General features: G+C 43.9%; 1 protein-coding gene across 1 annotated transcript in view; it reads right to left on the bottom strand.

Moving 5' to 3' along the window:
- LOC113957683 (phospholipid-transporting ATPase FetA-like) overlaps positions 1–10864 on the bottom strand; it is a 93379-nt gene extending 82515 nt beyond the window's left edge. The window contains exons 1-2 of the mRNA XM_027665348.1: positions 10746–10864; positions 2134–2396 (exon numbers count right to left, since the gene is read on the bottom strand). The gene's annotated coding sequence lies outside the window, so the exon portion shown is untranslated. The remainder of the gene's footprint in view (positions 1–2133; positions 2397–10745) is intronic.
- Positions 10865–21013: the final 10149 nt, after the last annotated feature.

Genomic DNA, 21013 nt, shown 5'->3' with positions numbered 1-21013 from the left:
GTCTAACCATCTTGCACTGCTGTCTGTCATTGGAGCACATGGGGAAAGTAAAGTCCTTAATGGATTGTGATCTACACTCTCAAGTGCTCCTGCTTGGGGGATGGCATTGGAAGCACCGGTAAAGCCACATAATTCCACCTTTAAAATGTGAAAATTTGCTTAAACAAACAAACAAACAAATAAATAAACATTATAAATATGTGTGTGTATATATATATATACACACATTTATACAGACAGTGGAGCAGAACTCATCTCTTTGAGTTTTCCTGATGTGTGAGTCTTGAGTGGTCATGTGGGTTTTCCTCCTTACCCCTGTATCACTTTACACACGTGCAAGAACCTCATCCTGTTCCTTCTGGAACCAGTGCTGAGCACATGAAAACATTGGTGCCTCCCAGACTGGACCCATGAGTGTAAGGGACTGGATGGCTGTCCAGACTAAACACTGCCATGCTGAGTGTGTGGAAGGTGAGTCACCAGAGAGCACAGAGTGGTCCCTCTAACACAGACAACTGACTGTCTGGTCATACTCTGGGGATCTCTCTTGTCCAATGGTGGTGAACTATTCCCAGTGAAACTGAGAGCATGTTTCCCGGCTGACTTGGAGAGAAGTCATGCTGCCACCAAACAGCATGATTTACTGTGATGTCAGGAGAACAGCCTACATCTATGTTTCTTTCCTCCCAGTCATTTTTTTTTGCTTAAGCCTGGAATGGTGACTTTCAGTAATGCTAAACTGTGTGTAGATCACAAATAAGCCAGCAGCTAGAACCAAAACTAAAGTGCAGTAAGTCACACATTTGACTAAATAGAGATCCACAGGGAGTTTTTATCACTAAGAAAAATAAGTCACTCACTGGGAAGGAAGTAAACAGTTACTTCAGTAATGTGAACTGCAGTGTTACCTTCCTCTGATGCTTTGCAACCAAGTTATCACTGAGAAATAGACTGCCTTTATCACCAATTGTATGGCCTTAACCATTGCTTTCAATACTGTTTTTGAAGTACTTTGACATTTGCAGAGTCAGATAGTGCAGCAAATTCACGTTAGCTAAAACAAAAAGGTTCCTTCCCCCTATGACCTCACTTAGCAAAATCTCCTGCTGGCTTCCATGGGACTTTTGCCTGTGTCAGGATACCTGAATAATCATGGGCAGAGAGAGAAGGGCAATACCTTGTGGTGAAAATCCTCCTTCAATATATGCTAGGGTGTCTTACTCCTGGGGTGAGAGTCAAAATAGTCCCAGATGTAAGGAAACATCCCAGGACTTCGTATGTCAGATGAGCAAGGATTTAGGGGGGGAAGGGGTACTCTTTTTCACTAGTACAGAAGATACTTTGGATGTGTTTCCTCTAGTCAGTTCTCCACCTTCAAAAAGTCTTTGGGCATCCATGAGTTGATATCACCACTCTAGCTTAATGAAACAAAAATAACTGCGCTAAGAAAAGCATATCCAGGAGAATCCTAACATTGGGATTTCTCTATAAGGGTCTGGGTCTTAAGCAAGTGGTGCAAATGCTCCATCCAAGTCTCACACCCTCCACTTTTAGAGGCAGTGAGACCATTTATCGCTTAGCACATAACAGGCCAGAAAACAACTTGTTAATTGTCCCATCTACCAGTTTGAGTTAGGGCACATCTCCTCCAGAGACAGTCAGTTACAATACAAAACCCTTCATGATGGAGGATCAAGACATTCCTGTGTTTCAAGCCTTTATTTTTAAATTAAAATGCCATGTAATAAGGATAGGAAGAACTTGGAGCACCTTCCAGAGAGGAGAAGCCTGGCTCTCTCTAATCAGAGATTTTAAATGGGGAGAGAAGAGAGGCCTGGATCCAAAGAAAGTAAAATGGATGTGTACTTCCCCACTGACTTTGGAGAGCTTTCTAAAGCCACGCTGCAGTGGTCCAAACTCGCTCTACCTTTGAATGTCACTGACACATTAGGGCTAGCACTACATACAGAAAATTAAGACACCAGACTCATTATTAAGAACCAGCATTTGCAGATGCACCATAACCCAGTATGCAAAAGGAAAAAATGCACAGGAAAACACAGCTGAAATCTGGGTTCCTATGCAAGTTTTTACTGTTTTCTCCTCGAAGAAGAAATGAAGAAATTGTCCTACCTGGCTGTTTTGTGTCCTCTTTTCTACCTGAAGCTGTTTGTCACAACAAGCAGAAGGGATTGTTTTCAGCACCATACAAAAAGACGCAGCTTCCTTTAAACTCCCTGGATGGTTCCTCCACGGAGCACACCAGCCTTCTCCCCAGCTGGGAGGTGAAGCTCACCACACTTTCCAGGATCTGGAGGCAAATCCGTGCAGGGGCACACTGAACACGATCCAGAAGTTACAGGATGTCTTGGCGTGTTCTGTGTACTCGATAAGGGCTGCAAGAGAAAAGGCAAAGTTCCCGGAGCTGTGGGTGGAACATGGCACCGTGCAGCACTGAGCAAATAAAAGGCAATTGATCGTTGGACTCGGGTGTGACACCAGGTATTACAAAGGGTTATATACCATAGGCAGGACTCTGTATTTCATCTGAGAGAAATGCAGCCCAAAAAACCCACTGGTGCACCCTGCTGCACCTAAAGCAACAGCGGGACACTGAGCTCAACTTTAGGCCATCAGCAGATTTGTCTTCTTGGTCAGCACTCAGATGGAGAATTCCAATCACAAGTTATATTCTTTCTTACAGGTCAGACATTTCACTATCTCCCATAAGGACTTATAAAATGTATGCCCCTTCTGTGGGGTAGTCGATTATTTGGGGGATTTGTGGTGCCAAATACAACAGGGTACTGATTCAAGTTTCTGGATTCCATGGCTATAAAAAAACCCCATGTAAGTTCAGCTTTTGACACAAAGCTTTTTGTTTCAACGCCCTCTTCAACCTGAAAAAAAAGTTTACAATGATAATTCTGAGATGGAGAAGAGGCAGAACTAATCTAAAAAAATCACCCCAGTACAACTGTGATAGGGTGCAATAGGAAAACTTAAGATAAAATTAAATTGTCCAAATAATGACATTTATCTGCAACACCAGTATTGCATCTTTTCTTACAATTCAGTAATGCAAACTTCCAGTACTAGTTCACAAGCATTGACTAGCTCCTGTAAGTCCTTTTTGACACCTACTTTTAGATTCAATGACACCTTCTGCCTGAAAAATTCTGAATTAATGTCAGGTTGAAATAGATAAAGATTTTTTTCAAATTTTTTTTTTAACATTCCTTGCAATATGCTAAATTACTGAAGCAGAAGCCTTTCTAAAAGGTAATTCACATGTCCTTAACCATCTTATCTATTTGGGTTTTTTTTTTTATTCTGTCTGTTCTTGGCTAACAAAAAGAGATTTATCAGTACCACTATTCTCTGCAGCCCTTTTTAAACTAAATCTGTTCTTTGGCTTTCAATGCAGCAGGTGAAATTGCAAACATAGCAGTGAAAGCTTGCAATTTTATTTGAAGATCTCTAATTAGGTAGTGGACCATGGTTATGACTAATATGGTCATGTGGCCATGACCTAAAGAAGGAAGGATAACAGACCGAGCAACACTGAAATGAGATTCAAATCCCCTCTCATATCTGTGGCAGATCCTGAGTGAGTGAATAAATGCTGCTGTGCTTCTATTTTCTTATTCATAAAAGAGAATAATAATTCTTCACTTCATCAAGAGACCAAGTAGCAAACATCAGCAACTAAAAGGTGTTTAGAGACACACCAGTGATATCTCAGAATATGAGAATTTTTCAGTCTCTTTCATATAACAAATGCCTTATATAACAGAGGCTGTCTCGAAGTCCTATTAAAACCACTTTTTTTTCCCCCCAGAGTGGGAATACTCACTTCTGTGTGGGGTAGAAGTGAATAAGCTCTTTTTCTGTTTACTTTCCAGTTCATGTATCAGTTCATGATATTACTATTGAAACAGAAGGTCTTCATAAGGAAGAAAGGTGCCACAGAGTGCAGATTTTAGTTTTAATACCAACAGAAATATGACAGCCTCTCCTGTTAGCGTTTTGCCTCCAAGCACTATAGCTATGAGTCAGCAAGCTGATAGGAAGACTTTCACACAGCCTTCAGAATCAGCCTTGGAGGATACACAAAATTACAATTCTTTCCTGTCTCTGCTGTGTTGGTCACTAAAGTAAAAATAACTTCAAAGTAACAATGGTTAACAATTTGGAACTAGGAGTGCAGCTTTAGGTTAAAGTTTTTGTAGCATGAGAACTCCCTTTGTTTGGAGTTGAAAAGCTACTGTTTAAGAATGATGCAATTTTTAAGGGGAAAAGAAAGGCATGCTGCTGCCTGATGGAAAGCCGTGTTGCAAGAACTGCTTACGTGATCTGCTCTTCCCTTAATGACTCTCAGCTCTTTTCCAGAAGATTTCTTCCAGAGAAGTTATTTCCAAAGCTGTTGTCTCCTTTACAAAATATTGGGGAGCATTTTCCCTCTCTCCCATCTTGTGGAGTATGGGTGGTACCAATAGGTACCAATAACCTCTTTTTCTCATGCTCAGTGAATTCAGTGTGTCTGTACATAGCTACTGACTGTGTTTCTTCACCCTCAGTTCTGCTTTATAAATATCCTGCTGTGTTGTGGCTTCCTTCTGTAGCTGTAAAGTGCTGGGAAAGGGGCATGGCAATGGACAGAACTCTTGTGACTTCTTGTGGACACTCATCCTCCCAGCAGTAAGCACACCAGCCATCCTGGAGTAAGAAAATTTAGAATGACACTGATGGGTGAAACAGAAGGTATTTGGGTTTGGCCCTTCTGCATATCCAAAAAGATGGATAAAACCAGACTACCTGAAGACAGGTCCTGAAACACAGATGCGTTCATGAGCCACATTCAACTTTTTGGGGCAGGACTAGCCCTGCATCCTTCTCTAGGTCTTTACCATGCGAGAGACCAAATAGTTTATCAGGTATACATAACCAAGTATCTAAGAGGATGTACTGGTTGGGTTGAAGAGAAATGGGCACTTTCATTTACGGATGCCAAAGCTCAGACTGGTTTGGTACAGAACTTCCTGCAAACAAAGAGGTTGTGCTACAAATCATCAGGGCAGTTTCATGGGTCATCAGCTTCAACTCAAAACCCACTCCCAGAAGCTCCTGTTTGCCCCTATCCTCAGACTGGGAGCTGATACGGAAAACAAAAAAAGAAGTGTATTTATTTGCATTTTCACTGCATTGTTTCCCTTATGGTGTTTCTCTTGAACACTGAGAAATTATAAGAATTAAAGGGTGTTCCTCTAGGGAGGTGACATGGCCGACAGGCCAACTGAGGTGCCTTTACACCAGTGCCTGCAGCACGAGCAGCAAACAGGAGGAGCTGGAAGCCACTGTGCTGCTAGAAAGCTTAAACCCTGTTGCCACTACCGAAACTTGGTGGGACAAATCGTATGACTGGAGTGCAGCTGTCAATAGCTTCGGGTTGATCAGAAGAGGCTGGAGAGGAAGGAGAGGCAGAGGGGTTGCCCTCTGCATCAAGAATTGGATTGAGTGTGAAGAGCTGTCTTTGAGTAACAGCAAGTAGCAAGTCCAAAGCCTGTGGGTAAGAATCAGAGACCAAGGAAACAAAGGGAACCCTGTTGTCGATGCCTGACAGGCTGCCTGACCCGGGGGAGCCTATTGACAAATCCTTCTTGCTCCACGTATGAGAGGCATTGCACTCACAGGCTCTTGTCCTGCTGTGGGACTCCAACCACCCTGACATCTACTGGGAAAGCAGCACAGCAAGCTGTAGACAATCCAGGAGACTCCTAGAAGGCATGATGGATAAATTCTTGAGCCAGGTAATAGACAGCCCTAGCAGAGGAGGTGCATTACTGGATCTGTTGGTCACCAACACAAACAAGATAATTGGGGACATCAAGATTGGAGGCAGCCTGGGCTGGAGTGATCATGCATTAGTGGAGTTTCAGTCCTGAGGGACATGGGTCAGGTAAGGAGTAAATTGTCTCCTGAACTTTAGGAAAGAAGACTTCCAGCTCTTTAGGGAGACTGCTGATGAGATCTCCTGGGACAGGGGAGTGAAATAGAGCTGGCAGATCCTTAAGGAAGTCTTCCACAGAGCACGAGAGCTAGCAATCTCCAGAATTAAGAAGTCAAGCAAGGAAGGACTGACCAGCATGGCTGAGTAGGGACCCACTGGTCAGACTAAAGGGAAAGAAGAAAATGCACAAACAGTGGAAGTTAGGACAGGTGAGCTGGGAAGAGTATAGAGATGAAGTACAGTTGTGTAGGGATGGGGTGAGGAAGGCCAAGATGAAGCTGGAACTGAACCTGGCAAGGGTTGCAAAGAATAATAAGGAATGGCTTATATAGGTATATTAACCAGAAAAGGAGGGTCAAAGAAGGTGCAACCCCTAATAAACAATGCTGGAAAACTGGAAACAATGGGTGAGGGGCAGGCTGAGGTACTCAGCAACTTTTTTGCTTCAGTCTTGGCAACTTCTCTTCCCACACCTCTTGAGTGCGTGGACAGCAGCATGGGGACTGGGGGAAAAACATCCCTCCCACTGTAAGAGAAGATCGGATTCATGACACCTGAGGAAACGGAACATACATAAGTCTATAGGACCCCATGAGATGCATCCTAGAGTCCTGAGGAAACTGGCTGATGTAGTTGTTAAGCCACTCTCTATGATATCTGAAAAGTCATGGCAGTCAGGAGAAGTCCCAGGTGACTGGAAAAGGGGAAACATTGTACTCATCTTTAAAACAGGGGAGAAAGGATGACCCTGAGAACTATTGACCTGTCAGCTTCACCTCTGTGCCTGGTAAGGTCATGTAACAGATCCTCTTAGAAGATGTGCTAAGGCACATAGAGGACAGGGAGGTAGTTTGAGACAACCAACACGGCTTCCCCAAGGGCAAGTTGTGGCTGATGAACCCCACGGCTGTGCATGATGGAGTGACTACATCAGTGGACAAGGGAAGGGTTACAGATGTAATTTGTCTGGACTTCTGTAAAGCCTTTGACATGGTATCCCACAACATCCTCTCTAGACTGGAGGGAGATGGATTTGATGAGTGGACTGTTAGATGGACAAGAAACTGGTTGGGAGGTCGCATCGAGAGGGGGGTGGTCAATAGCTCAGAGTCCCAAGGGACCTCAGTGAGAAGTGGTGTCCATATTGGGATCAGTGTTATTTAATATCTTCATTAATGACACAGACAAAGGAATCGAGTGCAGCCTCAGCAAATTCGCAGATGACACCAAGCTGAGTGGTGCTGTTGACACACCTGAAGGACAGGATGCCATCCAAAGGGACCTGGACAAGCTCAGGAAGTGGACTCAAGAGAATTTCATGAGATTTAAGAAGACCAAGTGCAAGGTACTGCACTTGGGTCAGGGCAACCCCCGGTACCAACACAGGCTGGGAGATGAACAGATCAAGAGCAGCCCTGCTGAGAAGGACTTGGGTGTGCTGGTGGGTGAGAGGCTGGACATGACCCAGCCATGTGCACTCACAGCCCAGGAAGCCAAACCTGTCCTGAGCTGCATCCAAAGCAGGGTGGGCAGCAGGTGAGGGAGGGGATTCTACCCCTCTGCTCTGCTCTGGTGAGACCCCTGGAGCACTCCATCCAGCTCTGGGGTCCCCAGAACAGGAAGGACAAGGACCTGTTGGAGTGAGTCCAGAGGCCACCAAGATAATTAAAGGACAAGAGTACCTCTCCTACAAGGAAAGGCTGAGAGAATTGGAATTGTTCCACCTGGAAAGGAGAAGGTTTTGGGGTGACCTAATTGTGGCCTCCAGTACCTGAAGGGAGCCTACAAGAAAAATGAAGAGGGACTTCTTAGAAGGGCATGTAGCGACAGGACAAGGGGGAATGGCTTCAAACTGAGAGAGAGTAGGTTTAAATTAGATATTAGGAAGAAATTCTTTACCAGACTGGATGGAGCTCTGAGCAACCTGGTCTACAGAAAGGTGTCCCTGCTCATGGCATTGGGTTTGGAACTATATGATCTTTAGGGTCCCTTCCATCCCAAACCATTCTATGAGTCTATGACCTGACTCACTGGCTTTAAACCAACATCTGCATAATGTAGTGACAATAAGCTAGTGGAAGTCTGGTTATGTTCACTTGAAGTTATTGCCATACAAATCAGACACAAAGGGTTTGGTTTTTTTTTAATGCATCTTTTCAGCCACTGAGTTCAAAATAAGGTCTCACAAGGGCTTGCATTGCCACAACCCCCATCACAATGAATTGTGGTGCTGGGGTTAGGCAGGGGTTAACTTCTTAAACCAGCCATCTTCACTGGCTGAAACCGGTGTCTCATAGGAGTGTGCCTTCACACATGGCAATAACACAAGCAACAGAAGTCTCACAGTGGGCCCCTATGATATGGGTCAGAGAGTAGATGTTACTGGAAGAAGAGAATGTTGAATATTCAGCTTGACCATTTACTGAGAACCCTATTTTATGAAGCGAATTTGCAACAAGGCAGCATTAACTTGCCTTCAAAGACGGGATTTAAATCTCTGGAGGGAACTCCCATGTATATTCAGGACAGCTACCCGAACTCACTTGCAGAATTTAGAAGTCTCCTACTGAGAAATATGCCAGCAGATGCTTCCTGACATTTAATGCTAAACATGCTATAATGAGGCTATAAACAGCCTTTCACTCCAAAACATATGAAGGAATAGCACAAGACCCCAGGGAGGGACAGCTCTGTAGAAATGGGTTTGTTGTTCCTGATTAGGATTCAAACAGCCCTCCCTGGTGTTCTTAGTCCTGGTTTGATTTGTTCTAAGGCATGTCAGATGTTTGTCACACAGACTCCCTGATACTTCCACTATGGTGGAAAACTAAAAATAAGAGGTGCAAGTAAAGAAAGGGAGCCACAATATGAGTCTGAAAGCAGCACATGGTCATGTAGTCACTACAACCCACTGCTGTCATGAGAACTCCTGACCAAAGTTTCCATTTTAACTTTTGCCATAGTGTGGTTGTCACCTTCCAGTGAATTTCAGGAAGATTCATGTGCCTACTTCCCTTTGGCTGCTGTGAAAAGTCTCAGTTTCCCAGCATTTTGTTAGAGTACCAGTGACATAACCTTCAAAGCAACAATTTCTAAGGCTTCTGGAGAAATAGAGATATTTCAGTCATGGCTGAATACCTGAAGAGAAACTTTTTGGCTCTCTGACCAATCTTAACAGTTAAATGTAGAGAACTATATAAGAAAAGAATATTGAAAGGTCTGAGAGACACCTGTATAAAATAGAAGCTAAAGAGCAGGAACAGAATAAAATCTGGCTCCAGTCTCACACAGGGGTGAATGGCATGTTCATAGCTCATTTTGTTAGATGTAGGTTAAGGCTTTTGCAAGGTTTCTCAGGCTCAGCTCACCTTTTCTACAATTGAAATTAACATAATTAGCGTGATCCACGATTAACAACATTAATGTGATACATAGGTAACATCGTTAATGTTACAGGACTTTGAACTTACAGAAGGATTGTAAATTAGAATTTGACCCTACGCACCTAATTGTGCAAACAAGCAAAAGATCACAACACATGTTAAACTCGGAGTTGTTTGACACATGTGAACTCCTACAATTGAAAACTTTTAAAATGTTATTGCAAGAGATCACTGACATACCTCTGTCTGGCATCATCCACCCTGAATTAATCGGGGAACTCTAAAACATTACAAAATATTTTTATTGAACATACCAGATACACAATCACGATAGTGTTCACTAAGAGCAACATAGTGCATACAGTTCTAATCCCCCACAAAAGCAAACTCAGGCACACCAATACTCATTCTAGAAGAGGAAAAATTTTGGTGGACTTCAGAAACATAATGGCTGACATGTTTATAATAAAGGATTAAAGTTAAAACAATCTCTCAGCACGACAGGCAAAGGAGGGTACATGAGACTCAGTTTCCTGCTGTGGAATAAGCTATTAAGAGCCAATTTCTGGCCCAGCATAAGTCAGAAATGAAGCTACAATACTAGGTGCTAGTCAAGGATTGGCCTGAGTTTTTGGATTTTCGAGGCCAGATGTCTGTGTCTAACCTTTAGATAGTCAGTGCCCAGAGTCCTCAGTGAAACTGACCTGCAGTGTCCAGCAGATGAGAATACATCCCACTGCTCAAGTTCTCAAAAGTTTGTGTACTACAAATCTTACATAGATTTTGGCTCTTCATTATTTGATGTGTCCCAAGAGGTGCCTGAAGCTGCCAAGATTCTGGAATAGGTTTGTGGAGGAAAAATTAGGCAGGACTTGTATTTTTCTGGGGCTTTTCACACATTCCCATGTTCCGAGTATATGAAGAGCTTTCCATCTATTCTGGGATCAGTTTGAGGTAAGGTAATATCACAGACACACTTCTGTTTAACCCAGCAGTAATATTTAGGCTTTTGAAAAGAGGCATTTGACAAACAAGAACAAGAGAAATTATTTCAACAATGATACCCCTCAGTACATCTTAAATTGTCAGGGGAGGAAGTTAAACAATAATGCTACCTTGTTAGCATCATTTCCCCTTTTCTCTACATGTTTTTGGAGTGCCTGAGTATGTTCCTTGCATGCTGGGGACATCAAATATTGAGAGATGCAAATTCAAAACCACTGCGAAGACGCCTCTGATATCCCCCAGCTACAGAAATAAACTTTAGCTTTGCAAAATCATCAAACTTCCTGCTCTCTCCCATCTCCTCTCAAGAAGAGATAAAGGCTCGGTATAATAGGTGCCCTACTTACCTAAGGCTTTGATCTCTCATAACTCTCTGCTCACAGATTTCTGGAGGAGCCCCAGCATACGTGAATTTACAACCCAGTGAGCTGCTGTGCTTTCCAAGAGGGCTGGCTTCAGCACTGCCTCTGCGAGACTTCAAAGGAGAGAGGGAAGTTATTTTCTATTTATCGCTCCAATTTCCCTCTCCGCTGCCTCTGGACACTGTCAGTCCTAGAAGATCATAGAACAGTTTGTGTTGGATATGACGTTTTTCGGGACAGGCTCTACGCTGAACTTCTGTGAACCATATCCAAGGCAAAATATGCTCATGAGACATCTTGGTGGGGTTTTTTTAAATTTCCTTGCAGTAGTCAGGGTGCAAAATGCTGCCATTAGATAAACTGGCCTTTGCTTCAGACACATAAATACACACTTCACTTTGAAACAGCTACCTGAACCAGTAGGCAAGACTGTGACTAAGCCAGCAGTCTCCTGCAACTTCCTGGGAAGGGTGCTTAGAACTTGACAAAACATGGACAGTATTTTGAGGGCTTGGATTCCTGCCCCCTAATTTAACTGCAGTGACCAGTTCACAAAGATTATGTCTAAACTGGTCAGCTGGGAGCCTTTCCAAGTCTCCAAGCATAAATCATGGCTGCATACCAGTTTCTGCACTACTGGGTCTTGCCCTTACATGTAATCTCTCACTGCTGGGGGTCATGCCCTGCCCAGTAGAAACTGGGAAGAAACTTGGGTAAATAGTGTTTGTCCCTGGGGACATTCCAGATGGCTGCACAGTGCCCATGGGCCAATTCGTTGTTCTGGACAAGAGGGGTCTTCCATGCAGACCACGTGCACACCTGGGGGGCAGCTGGGACTCTACTGTGCTAGACAGGATTGCCCAGAAAAGCTGTGGAGGCTTATGCCTGGAAGTGTTCAAGGCCAGGCTGGATGGGGCTCTGAGCAACCTGGTCTAGTGGGAGGGTCCCTGCACATGGCCAGGGGCTTGAAATTAGATGGTCTTTAAGGTCCCTTCAAACCCAAACCATCCTGTGATTCTTTGAGCTGCCTTTCCAGTTGTGCCTCCTGTTCTGGTGGGTGTTTTAATGCCTAGCAGTCAACACAGGGATACACACTGTGATTTCACAGTCTGTGCCATCACTGCATGATGCCATGAAGAGGCAGAAAAGTCAGCTTGCCCAACAGCATGAAAATTAACCAAAGTTCGAGTCATTCTTTTGTTAAAATAGCACCTAATGCTATTTTAACAATGACCTTATGTATGTAGTAAGGCCACATTTTATTTAAAATATTTTCTTCCAGACAATCATGAGTTCTGTCTATTAATGAACTCATTGTGCTGTGTTGGAGCAATATGCCTGCCAGACCTAGTTCCAAAGGAAAACAGTGCAATTAACCTGGCAGGCCCTGTGGTCGGCTGGAGTGGCACCGGGCCGGTAAAAGCACAACACTTGCAGCATCTCATCCCTGTGTGTCTGCACAGCCCTGGATTATGTAGTATCACCCTACTATCCAGGGTAGGATCCTAACAGAGGCAGGACCTTAACTGAGTGGTGGAGGATATTCCTGGCTGAAGGCCCACATGCAGGACTCGGGAATGCTGGTGCAGCAGGTATGTGGCTTGTGCTACCGGGCTCTAGGGAAAATGAGGCTTCCTTTCCTACCATTTGACATTTGTCAGTGTTTCTAGCTCCGCAAAGTGGTCCATTACATAATTGCAAAACACCCTCTCCGCACCAATGACAAACACGGAGGGGCTACAGGGCCCTAGAGGCCTCCAGACACCTGTGCAGTCTGGCTGAGAAACCCACCCAAATCAAATCCATTCTCCAAAAGTGACAAGTTATGAAGGAAATGAAAGCAAAGTCTCTGCCACAGGAAGTTTCGCTTTGCGGATTTGTGGAGCAGTGATATTTTTAGTTTGTTTGTTTTGGAACACTCCTGAAAAAGGAGAAATGAGAGAATTTCTGCATAGGTTTCCTATTCTGTGGTCAGATAAGATGCTCTGAGAACAGGCTAAGTGTAGAAGAGAAGGTGGTAAGAGCCCAAACCACTAATTGACAAAAATAGCTCAGTCGTCAGAGGGCTGTCCTGCTGTTTACCACAGGCAGGCACAGGATTAACTGAGAGGCCTCCCACAGGCGAGGTCTCCTCACTGGAAAAGCTTTACCTGGGACACACAGAGATACTGGAGGAGCTTGGAAGGTTATCTGAAGCCATGATGGGGAGCTGGGTGGAAATCCTCTGCATCATGAGTCAACATGACCTGGAAGAATATTCCTACTTGATCCCAAATCCACTGACCAGTACGGCCTTGGGCATTTGAGCCCCATCCTGGTCCTGGCCCACAGCAGGAGGAGTTGTGGCCAAGGCATCCTGTAATCCTAATGGAAAAGGGACTTCTGGGAGGACAGATGGTCCTTTCTGGTCAGGAGAGAGCACGGTGCGGTGGGGAGGAGCCGGTCGGCATTTTGTCATGGGCTTTCCCTGTGAATTGTTTCTTTGTCTGATACCTTTTATTATTAATATTACTGCTGTCACTGTTTGTTTTCTTATCTTATTGCTGTTTCCAGTAAACTGTTCCTGTGTCAACCTGTGATCTTTGCCTTTTGTGCTTCCAGCTGGAGAGGGAGGAGAAGAAGGTGGTGGCATGTTTGTTTGTTTTTTTTAAAAGTGGGACTACTAAACTGGAAAATCATTCCTAAACCATGACATGCACCAACCAAATATATAAGAAAAGGAAAGATTTGAGCTATCCATAAACCATAGAGGAGTGTATAAGATCAGTCTCTGGTGCTTCATGGGAAAGGTGGGAGAAGGAAACTTATGTTTAGTTTTAGCTTGTTTCTAACCAGCTGTTCAGTGGGATGGAGAGGGGTGGGATACTGCCTGATCGTTCCAAGAGATCGTTCCAAAATGCCCAAGTACATGACAGTCTTGGTCACCACAATATAAGAAAGGTATTAAGCTATTAGAGAGTGTCCAAAGGAGGGCAGTGAAGATGGTGAAGGGCCTTGAGGGGAAGCCGTATGAGGAGCGGCTGAGGGCATTTTGTGTGTTCAGCCTGGAGAAGAGGAGACTGAGGGGAGACCTCATTGCAGTTACAACTTCCTTGTGAGGGGAAGAGGAGGGGCAGGCACTGATCTCTTCTCTGTGGTGACCAGTGACAGGACCTGAGGGAATGGCCTGAAGTTGTGTCAGGGGAGGTTTAGGTTGGATATTAGATTAGAAAGAGGTTTTTCACTCGGAGGGTGGTTGGGCACTGGAAGAGGCTTCCCGGGGCAGTGGTCACAGCACCAAGGCTGACAGAGTTCAAGAAGCATTTGGATGATACTCTCAGGCACATGGTGTGATGGCACATGGGGATGGTCCTGTGCAGGGCAAAGGTTTGGACTCAATGATCCTTTTGGGTCCCTTCCAACTTGGCATATTCTATGATTCTGTGACCTGGCAATAGTTTGTTATCTGGCATTTCTTTCCTTTTTGTTCTGGACTGATTTGGTCCATGTGGGTTCATTTCAGCAAATAATACTGTTCTGGTAAAACTGCAGCTACACCACACCAGTCAAACCTCTAGACCACCCCAGTCGAAGCTCTCATCTTCTCTTCCCCTGAACACCTGACCTGCTGTCACAAATGTGTAATCAAGTAAGAACCAGTGTCTGGAAATCTAAAACCAAGTAAATGAAACTTAGAAAGCTAAACCCTTCTAAACCATTAACCAACAGAACAAAACACCAACAGGCGATCTCTATTTCTTAGAATTTTAGCAGCAAAATAAAGAATATTTTTCTGTGAGAGTTATTATATGCATCCAAAGCCATGGAGCTCAATGCAGAATTCACTGATTGATGCACTATAGCCTGGGCAACGCAGCAGATTAGGTGAAAAGATCTGCAGGTCCTTCCCTGGTTCCAATCTCGTAGATGTTACATAAAGAATCAGCAAATCACAGAATAGTTTGGGTTGGAAGGGACCTTAAAGATGATCTCGTTGCAGCTCTCCTGCCATGGGCAGGGATGCGACACACTAGACCAGGTTGCCCAAAGTCCCATCCAGCAAGGTCTTGAACACCTCCAGGGATGGGACATGGTGCAATCATTGTTGTTTTGGTGGAGTATAGGAAAAGGTCACAATAGTCTGCAGTGAACTGGGCAGATGGTGGAGTGGTAAACTATGAGAGAACTGGTGGGCTCTTCTCTCACAGAAGTTGATGGCCTTTATTAAAAGTCATGCTAGCAGCATTTTCTGCCAAGGCGCACTTTTCTGTCAATCTCTGAAACCACATTACATGACTCAGATGAAACCCACGGCATGGACAAAATTGGCTGCAGCATTATCAGCTCTTGGTTTACTGATGCTTGTTAAATAGTAAAGATGGTGTTCTGCAGAACAGATGTGAGCAATTACCAGGGGTGAGGAATTGCTGGTTTAGGGATGGCACCAGACAGGCACTGGGTACTGAAATGTATCAATGTCAAGAAGCAGAACATATTTCTTTTTTAACCATCTCATCATCCCACACCATGCAAAGAAAATTAAAGGCAGATATCCTCAAGCTGCATTCTCTTCTTGCCCCCTCCCTTATTTCCTTTTGATTCAAGCCTCATGCATATTAGCTATCAATTTTCAAATTTCAGCAAAATAACTGCAGTTAGTCCAGATGGCACAGGTGAACCCTGCAGATTTTTTTTCAGTGTCAGAATCAAAAGATCAAACACAGGAACAACTCACCTTGGCTATCTGGACCAAAAAAAATGTTAACTTATGACATACAAGAGAAAGCCAGTAAATGACTTGTCAAGGGCAGAGAGGAAAAAGACTTCCCATGCAAAATGTATCATTCTCCATATTGTTTGCTGCTATTTTTAGTGGAAGAAAAGCATTTGTTGGCATCGCTACAGCTATGAAATTTAAGGGTTGTATATTGCTTGCAGAGGCATCTCTTTACTGTGAAAGGGACCAAATCAGAGCAGAGCAGAGGTGATCACCAAGTGTCATCACACCAATTATCAGGTGACTGCAGGGAAGCGTGGCTTGTACCTGCTGGCTTATGGCCATGGGAATCCTTGCTTCTGCTGGCACAGAAATGTGGAAACCATTTGAACAGATAAGATTGCAAGTTGACCCAGTGGGAGAGGTTTGATTTTTCATCCTGGGGTTGTCAGTCTCATGTTTCTCCTTTTTCAAGAATGCTCCCAAACGAAGGAAAAATGTCACTGGTCTACAAATCTGTGAAGCAAAACGTCCTCTGGCAAAGATTTTGCTTTCATTTCCTCCACAACTTGTCACTTTTGGAGAATGGATTTGGTGGCGTGCAGCACTCACCAGGTGTTTGAAGCCTTCACAACCTCTTTCATTTGGGGAATAATGGCAGGAGTTTAGTTAATCTGGGCTCCAGCTGAAAGAATAATTTGTTCTCCAGCTGTTTTTTTCTGGTTCCAGTGTCTAGTCTGGAGTATAAGCTCCCTCCCTGCCCCAAAGACTTTCCATCTGTCATGTGCTGGGAGGGTTAAGGGTATCTGTATTTGTTGGAAAATGTTTCAAAAATGAACAAAAAACTTCCCTGAAACACAGAGGGTATTTATGTCTTCAAACTACACACAGACACACAAATACACACACAGGGGAATAAGCGATTGCTGCTGCCAAGCTTTGAGAGAAAACCTTAGTTGCTATTGTGTGGGTTTATTGCATCTGTGATGGTCATCCTCAGAAACTTCCTCCTTTGATGAAACAGATGACCTGACCTAGGCTTGAGTCCAGGCGGCTGAAAATAATTCCAAATAAGGATCTGCAGCCTGACAAGCTGCTGTGCTATAGAGAAGGATAAAGTGACTGTGTTTACCAGCAACTTAAATTAAAGGAGGCTCTTTGACTTCATCACCTCTTTCAGCTGCCAAAGTGATACATCTCTCTGCACCTCTAACTGTGATTAGGAAGGAGGTAAATCACAGTAAATTGTATTTTCTGCTTCTGGAGGTGCCAACAGACAAGGCTTATGCTCCTCAGTTTGCCAAACACCAGTGGGTAATGAGGGAGCCTTGGGAAAGAACATCTCAAGGGAGGGGGGCAGGGGGAAAAAGGGGAAAAAAAAGATGCTCAGCAGGCACTGAGAGCACTTCTTTCTTTGCAGAATTCAGTTAATTCGAATGTACCTCTTCACAGGTTCGTTCACAGGGTTGGTATTCTCACATTATCTGAATTATGGCAAATAGATGAAAATTCTTTCGGATGACAGTTGCCATTACAGGAAAACAGCATCTCAGCAATTGGTGAACAGCTTCTATGAATAATGGTACTTCCAGATGTGACAGCTGACAGGTTTTGTCAGCACACAGTCACAGAGATGATAAAAGGAGGTGTTATTCTGGGTTTAGTTCCAAGAAGCAGCAAAAATACTAGAAAGAGCAACTTATAAAAGCACTATTGTCCAGTGAATAGTTACTTATAGTTTATATATTGAGTCTAAAGCCTATTTTGTGGCCACGGGTGACTGAGGGGCAGCCTGGGGTTCCTTCTGTCATATGCTGTTTGTCAGGAAGAAGGTAGCAAAGGACAGATAGATGGAAAAAATCTCACAAAAGAAGAACTTGACCTCAGAGGGACCACCCATAGAAAAAGAAACTGCATGAAACAGAAAACAAGGAAACAGGATATGCTGAGCTATGTTCACTAGAAGTTCAGAGGCCTCAAACTCCTCTGATCCCTGGGAAAGGATCAGTTCCACGCCACACTTCTGGTAACACCAACATGTGGAACTGAAGGCTTGGCAGAGAGCATCTATTCACCTGTGAAGGTGGAGGTGATGTGACTAGAGAATAACATCCAAAATATATGCCAACTCCAAGTCACTTCAGACTTTTGTGGCTGACCTGAACAGTATTCAAGGCTATAGAAGGAGTCTTGAAGAAGAGTAAAAGGAAGGGTAGAAAGAGAGACAAGATGCAACGTGAATATGGCAGGGCTAGAACGTGCAGGACTAACCTGACCCTGGCTCTGATCAGGGGTTTCCCAACTCTAACCTGCTCAAGGTGTACATTTTTGTAAGGTGGCTCCATTGCTTCTGAGATTACATGGAGAGCAGTGGCCACTTGCAGGACTAAATGCATGATAATAAGAGGCATTCAGTGTCTTTTGTGAACCAGTGGAATCTTACCACAGACTGTGGGTGGGCAAATTTAATTTCTAGGTACAAATCTGGCAGCTCAAATCTAAGTGGACTCAAAAAAATACCCACTGCATACAACATCAGATGGGAACTCCTGGTGAACTGGAAGAGACTGGGGTTGGAGAAAGGACTGTGAGGTAACACAATGGAAAGGGGCTGAGAAATATGAAAAGCCCACAAAGACAGGGACTGATAATGAGCAGTGCTTCTTAAAGCCAAGGGAAGGTGATACTAGAAAGGCTGTATATTAGAGAAACACAAAGAAGTTATGTACATATGACTGGAAATGCAGAGCACTACTTAAGAGAAAAAACCCATCTCTTGTCTGATGTAGCAGAATAAAGTTTAGTGGAGATGGCAATGTTACCCATGCAGCAGGAGACTTTACCATCATAAACAACACTGTTGAAAAAATAATTATTTCTAAGTTGGGTATAAATCACAGGCAGCAACTGAGAAGATAAAATATCAGAGAACTGGCATCCTGAAAAACTTCCTCCAGCATCTACACTCCTGGTTTAAAAGAAGAGTCTGGAGGGTTACATTCCACAACCCCCAGAGAGAGCTTAGACCTACTGTGTACGTTCCACCAAGCATAAGGGAATACTGCCAACCTCATTAGCCTATTGCAAATGTTCACAGGCCCATGTCCAGATTTTTCTCTAGAAGGGAGGAAATGAGAGCGTAAGAGCAGAAAAGGAGGAAGATGACATGTCTGGAGGAAATCCCACAAGCAGCCTGACCTCCTTCACTGCCACCACACTGCCTACTCCCTCCCTGCTTCTACCCAGAGAAAGGGAAACTGAATCCTGTGCTTGAAGTGCTGTCTGCCTTCTGAGTCTGTGCTAGTCACTCCCCAGACCCTCCCATTTCTCCTCCTAGTCTTCTTGTCTCCATCCATCAACTTGCTAATCTCTTCCAGGAAAGGCTGATAAACCACCCTTCCCACTCCTGCCCTTGGGTCTCCGCTCTTGCCTGTCACACTCCCAGAAACACTATATCCTTTCCCATAAGGACCTTTCATCCCCATCACGTGCTCACAAGAACATATCATCCCTTTGAGTCTTGGCTATCTCACTCCTCCAGCAAATTTCTGATGGTGTCACAGAACCAAGTTGGCTACAGCTTTTAGAAGGTGATTTCCCAAAGGTCAAAAATTTTCTGAAGTCCAAAAGCCAGGCTTGATTTCCTTCTCACTATTGTTATAAAACTATCTAATATTTTAAAACGAAGTCTAAAAATAAAAGGATTGTCAAAAGGTCTCAACCATCCACCAAATCTCATCAGTGTGACTTCTTTCTTTCTCAGTTTGACTTCCCGAGTTGCAGCAACCTCTTGAATTTCCCCTTTTGGGATTCTACAAAAGGTCGCCATGTCAACGGAAAGATCTGCTGGCATATTCTGCTGGCAGCCTGGAGGAGTTCTCTGAGATTAGGAGCAAACCGTTACCCTCAGAAGGCTTCCTCCTGGAAGCTGGTCCACATTTTGCATGCTGGGTGCTGTTCTGGTCCTCATATTTCTGGTTCTCACAGCTCAGAAATGATCCACTTTAAGGGGAAAGGTTCAAAGAAGGGCAAAGATTATCAAAGGTCTGGGAAAACGGAATAAACAGGAACACTGTCACCCCAATAGCAGTGACTAGGGTGGGATATGATAGAGGTCTACAATATCTTCACTGCCCAGGACTGAGTGGCTAGGATCAGCACTTCAGCATCTTTGTGGAAAAAAAGAATGGAGGGCATCAAATTAATTAGTTGGAACCAGGTTCAAAATAAGATAGGTCTTATTCAAGAACTTGTAAATCCATGGAGCTGCTTTTCAGGGGCTCAGAGAGGGATAGGAAAATGATAGTTTAGAATTTATTAAAGAGAAATCGTGGAGACAGGAACATCTCCCAAGGTAAAAATTACCAGCACCATAAAGAGCACCAGAAGGGATGCATCATTAGTTTACCTTGTTCTTGGTCTTCTCTGTACAGCTGCTTGTAACCACTCTTGAGGCAAGATTTGGGCAAGAACAGTCAGACCATCAACAAAATTCACCTGCCTGCCTTCAGCATCCAGCTCATCTCTCACTTCCCTCTTGTCCTGACATAAGTTAATGTCACTGAATTCTGCAGGTGACTCCTGGATGGAGCAGCAGGCAACTCACCACTCCTTGTTCCTTGTCATTTTTGCCACAATGTTCTTGGAACAGTCTTTTCCAACTCAGGATAGCCATTTCCACCCCAGGTACACCAGCATATAGATATTTATAAAATAAGTATTCTATTTATTAATTTATTTTTTAATATATATATTTGATACCTACAGTGTATATCCTATATCCAGGTGTCACTTTGAGGAGGGTTCAGACAGAGTGAAGACAGCCATGTGCACACCACAGTAGTGCTGCCATAGGTACAAGCAGATCTGAAAGATTTTCTTGGATCTGAAAGATTTTTCAGGCAGAAAAGAAAATGTTGAGGCATCACAATTACTGTAAACTCAAGAAATGAGGCAAGATGTGCAGACAGGTTTGGAAGAACAGGTTAAAATGCAATGCTTCTGGAAACTGATTCTGTGACTAAGCAGCTCACAAACCCGGGTGGCAGGAGAAGTGCTAGACTGGTGGATACCTTTGGGAGTTTTGAGTTCCTGGCTCTGTTATAACAGCCACACCTCTTGCCCTGCCCAGGCCTCTTCCCCATGGTTACAGACAGCACTTTTCCTTTGATTTGCTCTTTATTGGTTTTTCTCCACTGCAGCACCTGCTGAGCAATGACAAGAAGGATACCAGTGAGTTAGAAACTTGTGAACCATCTGACTCGGTACTGAAGTGGGGCTTAAAAGTCATGCTTTAAACAACACATCACATAGAATATGCCATAAAATTCAGCAACTTCCCCACAATGAAGCCAGGACTTTGAGCTGCATTCAGATTAGCTAAGTTACTGGCACTGAACTGTAGAACTATAGAATCATGTAAGTTGGAAAAGACCTCTCAGATCATCAAGTCCAACCACTAACCCAACACTGCCAACTCCACAATTAAACCATGTCCTCAAGTGCCAAATCTACACATTTTTTTAAAACCTCCAGGGATGGTTACTCCACCCCTTTC

The sequence above is a fragment of the Corapipo altera genome, unplaced genomic scaffold, assembly GCF_003945725.1.
Source record: "Corapipo altera isolate COAL_440 unplaced genomic scaffold, ASM394572v1 61045, whole genome shotgun sequence".
In the NCBI taxonomy this organism is placed as follows: Eukaryota; Metazoa; Chordata; class Aves; order Passeriformes; family Pipridae; genus Corapipo; species Corapipo altera.
The sequence above is the reverse complement of the archived record's forward strand: the minus strand, read 5'-3'. Positions and strand labels throughout refer to the sequence as shown.